Here is a 20,796-nt window from a genome sequence, read left to right as displayed (position 1 = left end):
CAGTCGTTAGCGTAGTCGACTTGAGCGTGAAAGGTACGTCGTTCGTATCTCATGTGGTAGAAGTTTTTTTTTTTTCTATTATTATTTTTTAAATTAGTTTATTTATTTATTTATTTATTTGTTTTTATTTTATTTATTTATTTATTTGTTTATTTATTTATTATGTTCAAGCAGAACCCAATACAAGCATCCTCTAATAACCCTGTGTGGACGGGACGTAGCTCAGTGTTCCCTTGATGTGCGGTAGGTCTGGGATCGATCCCCGTCGGTGGGCCCATTGGGCTATATCCAGCCAGTGCTCCACAACTGGACAACGACCGTGGTATGTGCTATCCTGCCTGTGGGAAGCGCAACTAAAAGATCCCTTGCTGCTAATCGGAAGAGTAGCCCATGTAGTGGCGACAGCGGGTTTTCTCTCAAAATCTGTGTGGTCCTTAACCATATGTCCGTATAACCGTAAATAAAATGTGTTGAGTGCGTCGTAAATAAAAAAACATTTCTTTCTTTCCTCAATCAATATCTGTGTGGTCCTTAACCATATGTCCGTATAACCGTAAATAAAATGTGTTGAGTAAATAAAACATTTCCTTCCTCGTAAAATAAAGATTAATTGAATACAAATATTTATTTTTAGTATTTTGTTTTAGTCATAGGGAAAGAAAGACATATTTGTCTCGAAGAAAGGAATGTTTGTTAAGAAGAAAGGCATATGCGTTAAGGAGAAGAAAGGAATATTTGTTAAGGAGAAGAAAGGGATGTTTGTTAAGGGAAGAAAGGAATGTGTGTGTGTGTGTGTGTGTGTGTGTGTGTGTGTGTGTGTGTGTGTGTGTGTGAAACATCCCTAACCCATTGCTTTGAAGAAAGAACGACCTTGGCACACTTGGCAGGTGTCTGGCCTTGGTGTGAGTCATGGACCGCCCTTGGCATACTTGGCAGGTGTCTGGCCTTGGTATGAGTCATGCCCTGACCTACTTAGACTAGTTCCGTTGTGCCCTTGGACTGTTCCCCAGACTATTGTCCTTGGCCTACTTACGACTGGTCTTGACCTATGTAGGCTCGTATTTAGATATAAAAAGGGGTGTTTTGTTAGTAGCGTCATTCGCTTGCCGAAAGTTCTGTGAACGAGATCTATTTTTGCTTTGGAGTTTGAAGATATTCTGGTACGAAGAAAATGACATCGGGATATTCGAGCAGTGTTAGTAGCAGCAGCAGTAGCGACGAGGACGACGTCTTGGTCTGCAAATGTTCAGAAAGACATACGATCAAAAGAGTGACTACCAAACAAGATGAGGAGAAGAAGAGTATTCATTATACGGATCAAACGGATGCTACACGTGACATTGGGGTTGGAACTGAAGATGGCGAACTCGTGGATGAACTCACAGATCAGACGGATGCTGCCTGTGAAACAGATGCTGCCTGTGAAACAGATGCTGCCTGTGAGGAAGATTGCTATTCGAGACGTTACGTGTTCTGTCATCGTCCCGAAATGAGACATTTCTATGCCCGGATGCTGACGTATGCTCGGTGGCCCATACAATTACGTCAAAAACCAAAAGAACTTGCCAAGACCGGTTTCTACTACACGGGAGACCACGATGCCATCACCTGTTGCTGTTGCGGACTTCGCGTCTACCGATGGAAGAAGACAGACGATCCAGTAATGGAACATTACAGACTCTCTCCAAGATGTCCTTATGTGAACAACCTCTTCAAACATTAAATGTTTTAGACACTTGTGTGCTATGTTTTCATGTTGTATGTTGTGAATAAAACCGTGAATAACAGGTTTTGCTTTCTTATTTATGTCCTGGGTCCATGAGTGTGTCTCTGGACGTGTCCCTATGGTAGTAACACTGGTAAAGGGTAATATTTTGGTAACGATTATTTTTGGGAGCTCGCACGATGAGATTTGTGCTTGGGAGGAGGGACACTGGTCATACGTATCACACACATTCAAACATTCCTGTACCATATCTTTATGCGTCATAAGGTATATAAGTAAAATAGTTTTGGAAAACTCGTCATTTGAGGTAGAACTTTCAGAGGAGCAACATGTCAGACCAGTACAAGTTATATGTACCCGACGTGGATAAGTGGACCCGTTTCTATAAACTGCAGGCACAAGGTAAACTTCAACCTCACTTCGAAATTCAACGTGGTGGGGAAAGTCAGATCATGTACAGTGTGGATCGATGTCTAGAACTCTACGATCCCACGTGGAAAAAAAGAAAAAGAGGAACAGAACAAGTCCCCGACACCCAAAGTCGTCATGGTCTCCCCAACACAACAAGTGGTAGAGCAAGCCAAAGCCGATCTGAAACGGAAACAACAACAACAACAACAAAGTGGTACGGGTTGGAAAGCCCCGAAACTGCAGAAGCATTTCTAAATAAGCTATAAAAGGAACTATGTGGGTCAGATATCGTCATTTCATTTAGAGTCGTCATGCAGAGCACATGTTCAGAATGTGGTTTCACATTCTCGAGGAGAGACGCCATGTTAAGACATTTTCAACAAAAACATGCTAAAGGTCTACCACCACCACCACCACCACCACCACCCAGCCACCACCACCCACCAGCAGCAGCCACCACCACCACCACACCACAGCAGCAGCAGCCACCACCACCACCACCACCACCACCAGCAGCAGCCACCACCACCACCAGCAGCCACCACCACCACCACCACCACCACCACCACCACCACCACCAGCCCACCACCACCACCACCAGCCACCACAGCAGCAGCAGCAGCCCCTAAGATTGCTACATCCCTTCACCATGATCGTGTCGGGACCCACGTCGTGTGGAAAGACATTTTTGGTATACAAATTGTTGAGAGATGGTAAAATCCAGCCGCCTCCCCAGCGCGTCATCTGGCTCTACAAACGATGGCAACCCCTCTATGATATGATCAAAAAGGTTGCTCGAGTGAAATTTGTTCAAGGTATACCTGAGAATTTGGAAAAGGATCGTTATTTGGATCCCAGAGTCAGAAATCTCATCGTGTTGGACGACCTGATGTGTATGGCTAATAAAGACTCAAGGATCACCGACCTGTTCACAGAAGGAAGTCATCACAGAAACTTATCCGTCATCGCTATCAACCAGAACCTGTATCACAGCAAGGACCCGACACAGAGAAGAAACTGCCATTATCTAGCGCTGTTCAACAACCCCATCGACAAGCAGCAAGTTCTGACTTTGGCACGGCAGATGTATCCGGAAAACACTAGTCATTTCATGCATCAGTTTGAGGAAGCTACCCACAGGCCCTACGGACATCTCTTGGTGGACTTGAAACCGACCACACCCGAACATTGGCGTCTTCGGCCTAATGGTTTAGAGACGGGGCCGTCCGAATGGTATAAAAGCACGAGCGTAACGGCGAATGTCTCAGAAGACGTGCAACCACTGTCGAAGAAAGAGCTCTACCTGCAAATTATGCAAAGGGGCGCATTCAAGAGAAAACTACCAGGCATACCCGCCTACGAAAGTGACGACGAAGAAGAAGATGATGAGGTAGAACCCTATCTGAAAAAAGTCAAGAGGATGCAGTCTTGCGATACGTGTGGTCTAGTCTTTAAAGACGGAAGCGACTTGCAGCGACACGTGAAAACGTGCGAAAAGGGAAATGGAGAGCCGTCGCCCGACCTGGAAAACGAAGGCATTCGTCTCATGGTGGAACGTGAATTCGACATCAATCGTGACTATCTCCAAAGCAAGAGGAAACGCTACGAAGAAAAAAACATGTCCCAAGATGCCATTGAAAGGAACATGAAGACATTGCAATGGAAGTTATTTAAAGACACGTACTCTCGCTTTCTGACATATATGCATTACTTTGACAAAGGTCCCAACACCAGGAAAATTTTACAGTTTGTGAATCCAGATAAAGATGTGAGACCACAGATTCGTTCTAAATTAAATCAGTATCGTTCATGGATCGGCGAATATTTGGATGAACAAGACGACGACGATACCGACGATGAGGAGGACGACGATGATGAAGAGAAATGAACACTCATATTATTCGCATGTCGCCATTAAGGCCTCTCGATGTAACCCAATGTGTGTCCATTTCATGTGTAGTTGTCTCTAGAGAGACCAGTGATTGTAATTTAGAAATAAAAAAAAAATGAAAAACCAAACCATTGCGTTTTTTTTTTGTTTTTTTACTCTATGACTAGATTTGTGATTGGATATTTCTACCGCTACTTTATAGTAGCAAGAGCTGTGTGTACAAGACAGAAAATACCACGACCTTTGATATACCAGACATAATACACTGGTTGGCTATAGCTTAATGGGCCACCGACGGGGATCGATCCTAGATCGACCACTGTATTTACCCATTTGGTAATTAAAAAGCCCTGTAAAAAGGCTTGTACTCTAGGGAAATACTTGTGTTTAAAATGCAGTTAAAAGATCATAGGTTAGGTTGGAGGGTTGAGTTGCAGTCACGCGTTCTTTCTTCAAAGCAATGGGGCTGGGGATGTTTCACACACACACACACACACACACACACACACACACACACACACACACATTCCTTTCTTCCCTTAACAAACATCCCTTTCTTCTCCTTAACAAATATTCCTTTCTTCTCCTTAACGCATATGCCTTTCTTCTTAACAAACATTCCTTTCTTCGAGACAAATATGTCTTTCTTTCCCTATGACTAAAACAAAATACTAAAAATAAATATTTGTATTCAATTAATCTTTATTTTACGAGGAAGGAAATGTTTTATTTACTCAACACATTTTATTTACGGTTATACGGACATATGGTTAAGGACCACACAGATATTGATTGAGGAAAGAAAGAAATGTTTTATTTAACGACGCACTCAACACATTTTATTTACGGTTATACGGACATATGGTTAAGGACCACACAGATTTTGAGAGAAAACCCGCTGTCGCCACTACATGGGCTACTCTTCCGATTAGCAGCAAGGGATCTTTTAGTTGCGCTTCCCACAGGCAGGATAGCACATACCACGGTCGTTGTCCAGTTGTGGAGCACTGGCTGGATATAGCCCAATGGGCCCACCGACGGGGATCGATCCCAGACCTACCGCACATCAAGGGAACACTGAGCTACGTCCCGTCCACACAGGGTTATTAGAGGATGCTTGTATTGGGTTCTGCTTGAACATAATAAATAAATAAACAAATAAATAAATAAATAAAATAAAAACAAATAAATAAATAAATAAATAAATAAACTAATTTAAAAAATAATAATAGAAAAAAAAAACTTCTACCACATGAGATACGAACGACGTACCTTTCACGCTCAAGTCGACTACGCTAACGACTGAGCTACCGAGACATTGGCAAAAATCTGTCATTTAAACCATATATATGTGTGGGTGTGTGTGTGTGCTCGCGGGATGAAGCGACGAAATAGGTCAGTTCATAATAATCTTGTGAATGCGCTATCAGATAGTGTAGAACGAGAATTCCTTTTTTCACCTATTTCAATCATTTCGTCTTTCTGCCAGACTTTGAGAACTTAACTTCTAGAAGTTCCGTAGAGTATTTTATTTAGAGACTGACAACACAAGATACCATCACTTGCCGGATGTAAACAGTGATAACCATTCATCATTCAGCGCGCTAAAATTAAATACACTACCTCGCGTCGGGCAGTCCTTAGACGTGGTAGGTTAACGGCACCACTAGAGCATCTCGATTTATTAATCATCGGCTATTGGATGTGAAACATACTTCTGACAGTTTTAGAGAGGAAACCCGCTGCACTTTCCCATTAGTAGCAATTAATGATCTTACACCATCCCTGACAAGGCTAGGCGATGAGTCACACACCAAGTACGTCAAGGCTATGACTTACACCAAGGTCGCACACCTGCCCAGGTATACCAGTCACTGCCTTCTAAGTCTATCAATGCTAAACAAATCGGTCAGGACCAGTCCAAGGACATCAGTACCAACTTAAGTCGGTCAGGGCCAGTCCAAGGACATCAGTACCAACCTAAGTCGGTCAGGGCCAGTCCAAGGACATCAGTACCATCCTAAGTCAGTCAGGGACACGGGCGAGCGTTCACCCTAGTAGACCACACCACTATGACTCACACCTGCCAAGTACACCAAGGTCAAGGTCACGGAAAGTAGGTCATGGCCCTATACAGGCCCTAATACTACTACTGTTTGCTTGGTGAACCGTTCTAAAATACGCCAAAATTCCTTCAAGAAGGGGCGGGATTTAGCTCAGTCAATTGAGCGCTCGCTTGAGGTGTTTGCGTCGCAGGATCGAACCACCTCAGTGGATCCGTCCAACTGATTGGGTTTTTTCTCGTTCCAACCAGTGCACCACAACTGGTCAAAGGCCGTGGTATGTGCGTTCTGTGGGAAAGTGCATATGAAAGATCCCTTGCTGCATTAAGAAAATATCGCGGGTTTCCTCTATTGACTACGAGTCAGAATTACCAAATGTTTGACATCCAATAGCCGATGATTCAAAATTCAATAGCATCAAAATTGCCCCCTCTCCCACCCACCACAACCATTTTCCTTTCCTGGGCCGAGGCACCTGCGCCCATAACAGGCGTGCGCTACATCATGTTCTGAATGTGCAGGTAAAACCCTATGTCTCTATTGCAAATTGTCTGTGATTAATTTATGGAAAATTTAACTGAAAATACTAACGTTTTCCTGAAAGTACAACTTGCAGCAATTCACTGGACTCAGTGTGACAGGTATCAACAATAATTTGTGAAATATCACATTTAGTATTCGATAGAACCACAAGCAGTGTCCAGCATATTATTTTGTTTAGAATACATTATACCAGCTGAACGGTATTGTAGTGGATTACACGAACCCATGGTCGGGCCACAAGGCTTCGGGTCCCTTCCGGTACTTCAATCTTTCACCCCACTACAGTGCCTCAGCAAAAAAAAAATAAAAGAAAGAAGTAAATAAAAAAAATATATAAAAAAAAAAAAAATAAAAAAAAAAAAAAAAAAAGTTGATGGGCTCGTAGTACCTGTGGGGCCCCTAGGCTTCAGCGTAGTTAGCCTTGTGGATAATACGGCCCTGCACGAAACGTGGAACAGAATCCCCACACTGACCATCAGTGTGATGACTGTTTCTCCCCTTTGATGATCCGTGCATATATGTGTATTTGGCACAATTAATTTATTAATTTATATTCAAAAGATAATAATTATTGCGATTCTTGCGAAGACTTAATCATGGAACAGCGCACTGGCTAGTACTTAATCCACTATGGTCACCCAGACAATCTGTTAGAACTGTCCCTGATACAAGACGCACGAGCTGCTTGAGAAATAGACATTGTTTTAGTTTTGACTTGGGCTTGTAGGTCAAAGAAAAAGCCGACATGAAATTTCGAACGTTTTATCATCTAAGCTAAATCGCAGTTGTTTTCGTGTTACTGCATAATATTTGTAAAGTTTGTTTGTTTTATTTAACGACGCCACCAGAGCACATCTTATCATCGGCTATTGGACGTCAAACATATGGTCATTCTTACTGGGATTTTTTAAGAGGAAACCCGCTGGCGCCACATAGGCTACTCTTTTACGATATGCAGCAAGGGATCTTTTATTTGCGCTTCCCACAGACAGGATAGCACAAACCATGGCCTTTGTTGAACCATTGGAGTCGGTATCTGGATTACAAATCCCATGCTTCGACTGGGATCCGAACCTAGTACCCACCAACCTGTAGACCGATGGCCTAACCACGATGCCACCGAAGCCGGTACATAATATTTGTTTATATTACTTGTTTTTACTGTGGTGTTCCTTAAAAATTTACCTTTTATGAACATTTATCTGTACTTTATATTGTTAAATAGCATCAAAATGTATTGTTTAACGACACCACTAGAATACATTGATCACAGGCAATTGGGTGTCAAACACCACGTTGTCATCAGAGGAAACCCCCTACATTTTTTTCTAATGCAGCAAGGAATATTTTTTTATGCTCTTTCCCACAGACAGGAACACACATGACAGCCTTTGACCAGATGTGGTGCACTAGTTGGAACGAGAAAAACCCAATCAGGTGAATGGATACACCGAGGTGGTCCGATCTTATAGGATCCCCGTGACAGGAGTAGAAAATTGGGGCGCTCGTCCCGGATCTGAAACGGGACACGCATATTTAAAAAAGTATTGTTTGTAAATGGGGGCTTTATAAATTATTTTTACAAATAACTAGAAGTAGCAACGTTGTTCACTAGAAAATTAATTAATAATAAGTGCGTCATATCTAAACATGGATAAGAATTTGCTGGATAGGCCTACGCTCAGTATAGTGGAGATTAAGCGAGCACGTAAGGCCGAGTTAGTTGAAATCGCGGGTGAGCGAGAAATTGATTTAACATCAGCTAAAACCTTAGGAGATTTAAGGACAATTATTATCCAGGAAGTTTTTGGTGATAGTCCTGTTATGGAAGACAGTGAGATTGTTCCAGAGATAGAGATAAATGAGTTAAGTGTGGAACAACAATTAGCTTTTAAAAAGCTTGAGTACGAAAGAGAAGAACGTGCATTAGATAGAGAGATAGAGAGAGAGATAGAGAGAGAGAGAAAGAGAAGAGAGGGATAGAGAGAAAGAAGATAGAGAGAGAAAGGGAAGAGAGGGATAGAGAGAGGGAGAAAGAGACGATAGAGATAGAGAAAAAGAAGAGAGGTATACAGAGGGAGAGAGAAAGAGAAGAGAGGGGACAGAGAAGAGAGAGATAGGGATAGAGAATTCCAGTTAGCAAAATTAAAAGTGGAACATGAGTTAAAGTTGAATACTGAAGAAGTTAGACGTGAGGCAGGAAATGGTTTTAACATGTCGGAGGCTTATAGATCAGTGCCTGTATTTGATGACCAGGAGGTAGGTATGTTCTTCCAACTTTTTGAACGGGCCGCTAAGCAGCTAAATTGGCCGCAGTCTAAGTGGACATTGTTAGCCGTGTCTAAGTTTAAGGGGAAGGCTAGTGTAGCTTATAATTCAATGAGTGATGAGCGAGCAAGTCAGTACGACCTAGTTAAGGCTGCAGTGTTGAGGGCTTATGAATTACGACCTGAGGATTATCGTTTACGGTATAGCGAGTTGAGAAAAACGCAGGGTCAGTCTTATAGTGAGTTTGTGGCTAAGAAGGCAGGGATGTTTGATAAATGGGTGGTGTCTCATCAGGTAGAGTCATATACCGAGTTACGGGAGTTGTTGATCTTACAGGACATTAAAAATGGATTACCAGTTAGCTTACGTATTCATTTAGAGGATCGTGATGTCAAAAAGATAGAGGACGCAGGCATAGTGGCAGATGACTACGTGTTAATACACAAGGCTCAGGCAGTACAGGGTAGCTCTATACAACAGGGTGATAAGAAGAAATTTCAGCCAGGTTTTTCCCGGGAAAGTAACTATCGGGGAGAGTCATCTAGTTGGTCAGCTAGTCAGGCAAGGAATGCACCTGGTGGGCAAAGTAAGGATAAGCCTGCATTATCAGCCAACGCATGAACTTTTCGTCCACATTGCAGTTACTGTAAAAAGGATAACCATCTTGTCGGGGACTGTTTTAAAAGGAAACGCGATAATGCGCAAGTGGTTGGTTTAGTGAGGTCAGCTCCGTTAGCGAGATAGTTAATGGTTAGTCCCATGGCAGAGAAAGTAAACCCGTATGTGTCCACTGGTATGGTTTGTGATGTGAAACAAGAATTGAATCCTAAGGCAATATCAATCTATAGAGATACCGGATGTAGTCAGTCGCGTATCACGTCAGAGTGTTTAGCTGGTATAGAAAATTCAGATACAGGACGTAGTTTCGCTTTAACCTCAGTTACTGGAGAAAATATGGTTGTCCGGTTACATAACGTTTTCTTGTGTTCGAAGTTTGTGACGGGACCGGTCATTATGGGTGTTGTGAAGGACTTGCCTTTTGAAAACATAGGAGTTTTGTTGGGTAATGATTTGACTAGTCAATGTTGTCAGCCGCAATGTGACCAATTGTTAATTGAAGACAGCCCTTTACCCATAGAAGAGTGTGAGGTTGATGAGACTAGATATCCTGCGTGTGTAATGACTAGGGCTATGGCCAGTAGCACGAGACCCAGAGGATATTTGTGATATGTCTGATACGTGTGTGAGCCATGAAATTGGAGTGGATGAGGTTATCAGTAAAATGGTAGATACGTCAACTGAGGAATTAAATGTGGTGGAACCTGTTGATCTCCCACAGAGGGGAAATGAACCAGTTGTGTTTGGGGGGGGGGGGGGGGGACTTACCTTGTAATAGACAAGAGTTAATCCTAGAGCAGGGGGCTGATCCAAGTTTGTTGGCAGCTCGCACTACATTGTTAACTGAGGGTGAGATGGAGGATCAGATGTCAGGGTATTATATGGACATGGGAGTGTTAATGAATAAAAGGGGGGAAAAGGTTGTGCCTGATAGTGAGGAATGTGTGACAAGATGTAGAATTGTGGTGCCCTCTAAGTACCGTCCGTCATTGTTATTGTTAGCACATGAGGACGTGTTTGCTGGCCACTTAGGGCGGAATAAAACTCATAGTAAACTTGCCTCAGAGTTTTATTGGAAGGGAATGTTTGTAGATGTCAGTAAGCATTGTATGTCATGTCATGTGTGTCAGGTTGTGGGCAAACCAAATCAACTAATTCCTCCCTATCCCCTGCAGAAGGTTCCCATAGTTGGGGAACCTTTTTCAAAAGTGTTGATAGATGTCGTGGGGCCATTACCGAAAACGCGTTCAGGCAACCAATTCTTGTTAACAATTATATGCTTAACTACGCGTTTTCCAGAGGCGATTCCCTTAATGAAGGTTACTGCATCTGTTGTAGCTAGTGCGCTGCTTAAGTACTTCACGTACACGGGTTTACCAGGTGAAATTCAAAGCGACCGGGGTACGAACTTTATGAGCAAGTTAATCCAGCAAGTACTGTCTATGTTAGATATACGACAGATTCGTTCTGCTGCATTCCACCCTGAGAGCCAGGGCGCCATAGAACGTTTCCATAGGGTTAGGAAAAGTAGGTATTGTCACATCAATTTGCTAAAAGGTTATTTTGACAGACTGCCGATAGTTCCAGTGTTGCCTGTCCAAATTGAGAGTTACTCAACTTCCTGTGATGACGTCAAGACTGCAGAGATCAAGTTAACCAACAGCCAGATTCTAGCAGACTTGAGTTCTTATCTACAGCACCTTGACAGCACCCAGCGAGCAAAGTTGACCACGTTGATACAAGACAATGTTTCCATTTGTCAGGACTTTCCAACGGTTACCAATACCTTAATCCAGGATGTGCGCTTGGAACCCAACGCTACACCGATTCGACAGCATGCCTATCGGATAAATCCTGTAAAACGTGCGGCACTAAAAAAGGAGATAGATTACATGTTGGAACACGACATTCTGGAGCCATCAAACAGTCAGTGGGCATCACCTGTTATTCTGATTCAAAAGGGAGATAACAGTTTCCGGGTGTGCGCTGACCTACGTCGCGTGAATCAACTCATCAAGGCAGATGCCTACCCTCTACCCCGTCTTGACGATTGCATCGACCGAGTTGGACACGCGCAATACATCACCAAATTGGACCTACTGAAGGGTTTTTATGCCATTCCGTTAACGGAGGAAGCTAAGGACATTCTGGCGATCATCACACCTGACGGCCTCTTCCAATTCCGAGTGATGCCATTTGGTTTGAAGACTGCCCCTGTTGCCTTTCAAAGGATGATGAACCAGGTGTTATCAGACCTAGAAAACGTCAGTGTATATCTGGACGATGTGGTGTTAGCCACCGACACTTGGGATGAACATTTAACCGGGTTACAACAAATATTCAGTCGCCTACAGAAAGCTAACTTGACTGTGAACCTAGGCAAATGTGAATTCGTGAAAGCTTCAGTGACCTACTTAGGTCATACTGTCGGACATGGTTGAGTCACCCCACTGCAGGCCAAGACACTAAGCATCAGCCAGTACCCTGCACCGACCAACCGTCGTGAAGTTCACCGGTTCCTTGGTATGGCCGGTTATTATCGTCGTTTCTGTGCTAAATTTGCGACGGTAGCGGCCCCCATCACATCGCTGCTAAAGAAGGAAACGAAGTTCCAGTGGTCAGATGAATGCGAGAAGTCATTCAACCGTCTCAAGCAGATGCTCTCCTCGTCTCCCGTGATGGCAGCACCAGACTACCGAATGCCTTTCAAGCTAGCTGTGGATGCCAGTGACGTGGGAGCTGGAGTTGTGCTGTTCCAGGAAGACGAAAATGGACTGGACCATCCTGTAAGTTTCTTCTCCAAAAAGTTTGACAAACACCAGGTGAACTATTCCACTATAGAGAAGGAAGCTTTGGCCATGGTACAAGCTCTGAAGCATTTTCAGATCTACGTGAAATCGGCAGTGCATCAAGTGGTGGTCTTTACTGATCATAATCCGCTTACCTTCATTCACAGAATGAAAGCCACCAACCAGAGAGTTTTGAGGTGGAGTCTTCTTCTGCAAGAATACCCAATTACCATTGAACATATCAAGGGCACATCCAATGTAATCGCTGATGCCCTGTCCCGAAGTTGAACGTTATGATAATGTGTTGACATTCTTGATTTCTGTTTTGTTTTTATATATTTTATTTGTATACCAGGGACTCAGAGACTCAATGTGATTACTGGTAGTCACCTTATACCATGTGTTATAAATGCCCGGATGCGTCGGTTAACGCACCTTTTGTTTTAATATAGTATATTTCCCTATTCCTAGAGTAGAGGAAATATCCTTTTTGAGGTGGGGGTTTGTGACGGTACATGCTCTTAATTTCTTTTCGCCTGTGGCGATATTAATTGTCTTAGAAGGCCGTGTGCAGTTCCAAATGCACTTAGCCCAGGTGGGCAACTTGTTACGTGATACCTTTGCGCGACGGTCATCGAGCTGTACTTCTAATACACACTCAGCCCAGGTGCCGAGCCATGTGGCCAGTAGTTACGTAATATCTCCCTGAGTGCGGTTTTTTACAACCGTGATTTGGCGACTTGGCGTCATTGAGTCTGGCGATCTAAGAGACAGATATGCCGTCTTGGTCGCTGTGGAAATTCAGATGATACGTGAGGTACCGCCTTGTGCCCCCAGGGAGTTTTGAATAAATAGCTAGGGTTTTAGAGATATCATGGAGAAACATATTGGAAGGTCCCAGGGAACGTTAGTCCGTTTGGACTTGGTAAATATCATTTCTGCTATGTTGTATAACCTTGATGTGATTGATGTGACTTTAAATATTTTAATACTGTATTATACCAATATTATTTAGACGGTGCTGCCGGTCATCTGACGCAGTAATCTGTAGGCTCACTGTCCTAAATAATTATAAAAAGCTTAACCAGTCATCCTAGAGGACCTAGGTAAACTGTCTTTATTGTGATAGGTACCAGTATTAATTCTGTGTTACAAGGTTACTGAATGAGTAGTTAAGGGTTAATTAAAAATTAACCAGTTAGGAATAGAGTTGTAATTCCTTTATTAATTAAGTTCCCCTGGAAGCGTTTCTCAATTATCACACGTTATTGAACGAGTAGTAAGGGTTAATTAAAAATTAACCAGTTAGGAATAGAGTTGTAATTCCTTTATTATAAGTTCTCCTGGAAGCGTTTCTCAATTATCACACGTGTGGGTGTTGTGTCACGGTGAAGTGATTAGAATATTGTGTAAACTAGACACCTAGAGATTAACTAATTAAGTGATCAGTTCTGGGTTGTTATTATTTGTTGTTGTTAATTAACTACTGCGGCATTACATTTGTAAGCGTAGGTTAATACAGATTCCAAAGTGTATTGTGTTTTAGTTGTGTTTTCTAGTGAACTAAACGTGCTATAATAATATATACTTTATATAAGATCTTATCTCTGAGCATACCTAGAGACGAGCCACAGCGGGTATAACTGCCTGTTACAGAGAGATCTAATAGATATACAGTTAGGAGAGATATTTGGACAATCGTGTTTCATTCAGTTACGGGTATTATAGGATCCCCGTGACAGTACACTATAATACATACTGAGAACTAGGACATCTGTGTCGGTAGCCTGGACTATCACACTATTACATCCAAGTTCCTTGATGCAGTAACTGATGTCAGCAAAAAACCGCGTGTTCTTCATGTACATCACATGCCAGTTCAGGTAAATCAGTGCATATCACATTGGAAATTTTGACTGTGTGACTTGGATCCTTCATCAACCCACCGATTATGAGTTTCAGATTATCTGGGAGGTGTTTGCAGCATCCTATCCAAGATTCCCCCAAGTAGTTTAAGAGGTTTGCATTGTTCTGCAAACTTTGTGTCATAAGCTTCCAATCTGGAATGTGTAGTGTGTCATGAGGGTGATACTCTTTTTAAGGCTTGCACTTGTTTTTTCTCTCTTATCTTTTTCTTCTTGTTTCAAGCTTTTTTTCTGGTCCAAAGTCATAGCGGTCCCCAACAAAATCCACTATTTCACATTTCACTGGGATACAGTGTAAAATCTTGTCTAAGTACATCTTCTGAAGTTCTGGAAATGTATTGTACTCTGGTTCAAACAGAGGTGAAGGGTACTTTGTCCATTCATGACTGAGAGCTTCTTTCTTTTTGTCATCCGTTAATTCATGGATAAAGAACAAACTTTTGGCTATTGTTGATTCTTCTTCATAAACCATTTGAATTCTCAAATGCAGTTTGATACTTCTTTTTACACTCAAATGTCTTTAGATGTACAATATTTTACCCTGTTGGAATCCGCTATGTTCTGCCTCTTCCAAGATCTGGAGACCTGTTTCTTTTGCATGTATCAGTTCTAAAGAAGAAGCCTTTTCCCCAGTGCTGATGTTTAGCAAATCTGTAGTGTTGTCACACATAAATGGGTTGATCATTGTTTCTTTCACTAGTGTTTTGATTCGATTGACTGCATCACTTTCGTTCTTGCAGAGTGTAGGGGAATCCGCATGACATTTGTATGGTTGATTCATGTGAACCATTCTCTTTGTGTCTTCCGATATTGATGTTAACTCTGGGACTACTCTTAGGTACTTCTCCATTGTCGCAGGTTTTTTTAGTAATACCATGAAAGAGGACTGTTTTAGCATCACAGTTATAAGTCTGCTCAAGACACATATCCATCCAGACACCATTGAATAAACCAGTTGTTCTTCTAACTACAAATTTCCCTTTCTCAAATTCTCTGTTCACTTCGGGTGTTGAAATCTGCAACGTCCGCGTCTCTTGAAGATACCGAGGAAGGCAAGAGACATATTTACCATGTCCAGCTGCAACCAGGTATGGTAACATGTTTTCCGTTTGTCAGATGTTGCTGCCACATACCAGCTCTCTCAGAGTGGATGAACATCTTTAGAATGGTAACCATTTCTATTTACATAAGCCAAAACCTTGCTGTGGGATTGATACAGCATATATCTTTGAATTATGTTAGGAGTCTTCTTACACTTGTTAGAGAAGACATAGCCTGTTCAGTTTGCAATACATCAGCAATCCTTTCTTTGTGTTTGCTCAGGAGAATGTCAATAACATTATTGACAGTTCCATCAAGATTTGATGTCCAGATCAGATGATTGTTGCAATAACCAGCTTTCAAGAGACTCCCAAAGTAGCTAAAATTGCGCAGTGTACACCAAGCTGTGTGCCCTGAGCATTAAGTAATAATCTTTTTCAGACAGTATTTTTCTAGCTGTTCCTGGAAGAGAAACCCCAGCTTGAGCAAGTATATCTTCTATACCACTTGATTGCATGAAGAATCTTATAGCACCTAGAAAATTGGAGGCAATATGAAAAGCACCCATTCGAAGAATGAGTCTATCAAAATTTTCAGGAAGTTTTTATCGTGCTAATGCTATTTCATAAATAGCTTGGTCATAGGTGACAATAGCTTTGTCTTACCCAACTTTCTGAGAAACCTTTAGGCAATAATCCAGTGATGCATTAACAACGACAGGATCTTTAGGAGATTGAGGGAATACTGGCCTATATGCTATTTGAGTTGATTTTGACTTTTCTTCTTTAATCAAAATGTCAAAATGTTAAGACAACTGTTCCCACATTGAAAAGTAAAAATAATATCTTAAATGGAATAAGTAAGGAGTTAAAAATGTAAATGCTTTTCAATCAATCTTATTATTATTATTATTATGTATCTAAAAGTCTTGTTGTTAATATAATATAAACATGCATGTAGTATTTGTAGTTGGGGTGGGGTGGGTTGCCATTTGAATTTATATTACTATTAAATACTCATACAAGTGTAGCCTAAAAACCCACAATTGACTAAAAATCATAAACAATTTACCATACATTATTGTAATATGAAAATAATGTTTGTTTCAATTATAGAAAGAACTAAAGCGTGATGTTTTAAGATTTTAGACGTAAAATTGAATATATGTAAAATGTAACATTTTACCAATGATGGCCATATTGGAATTACATGGCCCGTACGGGTTATAGAAGGTGGTGCTATATAATATTTTATTTGGTATATAATGCACTAACAGCATGGACATTGGTCATGACATTTTATATGACATTCATAGTATTTTTCTAAAAGAAACGGCAGAATATTAAGAAAAACTCCATAGCCGCCATCTTGGAAAATGGCCGCCATTGCTGATGCAGGAAATACTTCGAGTTCTTTTCGTTTTTAAAATGTTCTCTATGATGTTTTCTATGGTGTCAAAAGTTTCATGCTATTATTTTAAGAATTAACAATTTGGTGAGAAAAACAAATTTAAATTCAAATGCGCAATTTTATCCTTTTTGAGGCCTACCAGCCTCCACTCCACATAGGATATTTATTTTTCGCATTAGAAATTGACTTGCAGACCAGTTGAACATTGATTCTGAATATTTAAGCTATTTAAAAATGTTAATTAAAAAAGTATAGCAGATGGGTTCACCTTGAACCAATTTTAAGGCCTTTTTCCAATTCTGGGTTCCAGACTATCTGGATATATTTAGGGAAAGATAGAAGCTATCTTTCTCGCTGACGTCATGATGTTAGTTTGGTGACGTCCTCGTTTTCCTCGACTGTTGTTGGTGAGATTTTACAAAACATTTAGCTCAACCAGTGTTCAGTTTTTGTTGAAATCGTTTAAGAAATTTGTTCTTGTTAACAATTAAACATGCTCTAAACTAATTTCTTTGTAGTTCATTCACTTCCCACTAGAAACATCAGTTCATTACGAAATGTGACCTCTCTTGCTTACATTTGATTTGTGTACCTAAAGATAGCTTTTGACGTCATTGCTTTTCATTCGTGACGTCATCAGTTTCCTCAGACTTTCACGTCTTGTATATTATATAGTCTGTGTCACGTAAGAAGTTTAAAGTCTGTTTCTGAACTATTTACACTATGGGTAATAAATACAATAACCAACGAGATACTCGGAATTACGGATTATCTGTCCCTCGTGATTAATGTTGTCAATCACAGCTAAAGCTCGGCAAGCCTCGTCCCGGGTCGAAATTTCCACCACCTCGGGTGTACTTTTTCTATCCCACATGACCGCATATGATGGAGTTTATTAATCTAGCCCTAGGGTCAAACATATTTTTCAAGCACTGTGCAACAGCTGGATAACCCTGTCCAGTGGGCAAGAAAGAATATCTCTAGAACTCCCAACTGCTGATAACACATCCGCAGCCATGTTTTGTGCCATTCCAACTTCAAGCATACCAATCACTCGAAGACGTTCATTTTCTGAGAGGTGTAGCATCATGTTGATGGCAGGCAAAGTGATTTTTGGAGTGATGCGTCAAACGGGAGCACGTGACCCGAAATGCGCATAAGGCAATCTGTGCGTATAAAGTGTGAATAGCACGTGCAATTTACAGAACCCCTTTGGAATATAGAAGTGAATGTTTACCCAGTAATTTTGAGAAATTTTCATGACCAGATTTCAAGTAATGAATGAATGCATGAATGAATGTTTAACGACATCCCAGCACCAACAATACATCGGTTATTGGGTGGCAAACTAGATTTCAAGTAATTGCAATTCTGTATTCATGCATTTTGGTGCACAGAAACTTTTTTTTGCAAGTAGTAAGACACAAGCATCAAAGTGCAATTTTGGCCTGGTCACTAATGACTATATATACGTTTGGGGAGGGTTAATGTGTGTGTGTGTGTGTGTGTGTGTGTGTGTGTGTGTGTGTGTGTGTGTGTGTGTGTGTGTGTGTGTGTGTGTGTGTGTGTGCGTGTGTGTGTGTGTGTGCTCAGCGTCACTATTGAAATGTCACTCATATTGTTAGTACTACACATGTTAACGATGCCCGTCCACCACACTAATTATGAAAGAAGGAATGTATGGCCTTCGCGGATTAGGCCCAGAGTGAGGTTTCCTAAGTAGCATTTGGATTTGAATATGAGTAATGGTACTTCCGGTTATAGGCCACAACAACATGGTAAAAGTTATGCAAACACATGTACCTACTATCACCCCAACAAATGGGTTGTCTCAACGCACCAATGTCTGAAATTCTGTATGTTGTGCCCATGCAATGCGTTCTCACCATGGGTATAAAAGTGTGCATGATTGCCATCCACATATTCACGCACACAAATGGGAGACAACCGTTTGAAGCATGCCAATAGCGCTAGGACGTTCTTCACGTCGTAAACGCCGCATCATTAATTCAAAAATTAACAATGCATAACATCCAGAGAACAAAAGTTAATTGATCATGAAATTCAGCAAAATTAAGAGTAGTAATCATTCAAACAGATTTATCGACCGCTCTGTGAAGTGTCAAAATCGCGAATGACTCCCTACCCACGTGTACGGGGCTACTACGTGTTGCACGTGCACATTTTGGGCTGTGTGTTTGGTGTTGGTAATGACATCGGCTATTGGATGTCAAACGGTTGGGAATTGTAACATATAGTCTCAGAGAGGAATCCCGCTAAATTTGTCCATTAGTCGTAAGGGATATTTTATATGCACCATCCCAGAGACAGGATAGCACATATCACAGCCTTGGATATACCAGTCGTGGTACATTGACTGGAAAGAGAAATAGCCCAATGGACCCACTGACGGGGATCGATCCCAAACCGACCACACATCAAGCGAGTGTTTTACCACTGGGCTACGTCCCGCCCCTATCTACAAAAGGTATTTTCCTCAAAATATAAATAAATATTATGAAAGTACAGACTATCTGCGTATAGTCTTGCAATAGAAACTGGAAGATATAACACTACGGAGAGAAAGCATAGAGTAGAAACTAGAAGATATAACACTACTAAGAGAAAGGATAGAGTACGTAAACTTTGTGATATGAATGTATAGTCTTGCAATAGAAACTGCAAGATATAACACTACGGAGAGAAAGCATAGAGTAGAAACTAGAAGATATAACACTACTGAGAGAAAGCATAGAGTACGTAAACTTTGTGATATGAATGTATAGTCTTGCAATAGAAACTGGAAGATATAACACTACTGAGAGAAAGCATAGAGTAGAAACTGGAAGATATAACACTACGGAGAGAAAGCATAGAGTAGAAACTGGAAGATACAGCAATACTGAGAGAAAGGATAGAGTATGTAAACTTTGTGATATGCTCTTGAAAATGAGTATCATTTTATTTTGGTCTGTCCTTTCTACAATACTATCAGATGCATGTACATAAAACCATATGATTACACCAGACCATCCTCTCTTAAATTAATACAGCTATTGTCTATTGATAATGTAAAGCAGCTAACAACACTGTTTAAAAATTTACTAGGGGCAACCACGCAGAGACATGATAATACATAAGTGGAGTATATACATTATCTTTATTATATACACTCTTTCTTATATCGATACCTATTATTACATTTTATATTGAATATTTTCATCACTTCATCACTTCACATACAATATCAATTGTTTTCCCCTTTTAATCATATATGTGTTATATTTTAACGTTTGTAATGCCTATGAACTGTATGTTTCCGGTTAATAAAGTATATATGATATATTGTGTTAAATATATAACAAACTTTTAAATCGTTAAATCGAACGGCCGCGCAGTGAGATATTACGTCAATTATTAAAGCCAGATTATCGCACGTAATCACAGACTGACCTCAGAGCACAGGTATGTGCGTTTATGCATGGTCAAGACGCCTGCAAGGTATTGTTGGAGCGAGTTCGGGTAGAACAGGATGATTAGCTATCTAACTTCTTGTTTTGGTTCACAATGTACTTGTTCACAGCAATTAAAGCAGGGCTCGTGCAGTTTATTTGATTGAACCGGCCTCGGTGGTATGGTGAAGCCATCGGACATAAGGCTGGTAGGTACTGAGTTCGCAGCCCGGTACCGGCTCCCCCCCCCCCCCCCCCCCCCCCCCGAGCGAGTTTTAACGACTTATTGGGTAGGTGTAAGACCACTACACCCTCTTTTTCTCTCACTAACCACTAACAACTAACCTATTGTCCAGGACAGACAGCCCAGATAGTTGAGGTGTGTGTGCCCAGGGCAGCGTGCTTGAACCTTAGTTGGATATAAGTACAAAAATTAGTTGAAGAAAGGAGAAAAAAAATGTATTTGATTTCTGGTTGTCCTGATGTTTCTAAAAAAAACGCACATAACTCTGAGAAGTAACGGTTATGGAGACAGGTTCTATTCCACTTTCAGCAGTTTCAGCATCACAATTGGGCCTTATCCTTGTTTTACTCTCTTGTAACTTTATCCAAATGTGTTACGGGTTTCCCAAACAAAAATGCATGCTTGCGGCTAGGTT

Source organism: Gigantopelta aegis, chromosome 14 (assembly GCF_016097555.1).
Source record: "Gigantopelta aegis isolate Gae_Host chromosome 14, Gae_host_genome, whole genome shotgun sequence".
Classification (NCBI taxonomy): domain Eukaryota; kingdom Metazoa; phylum Mollusca; class Gastropoda; order Neomphalida; family Peltospiridae; genus Gigantopelta; species Gigantopelta aegis.
This window is presented reverse-complemented; position numbering follows the sequence as displayed.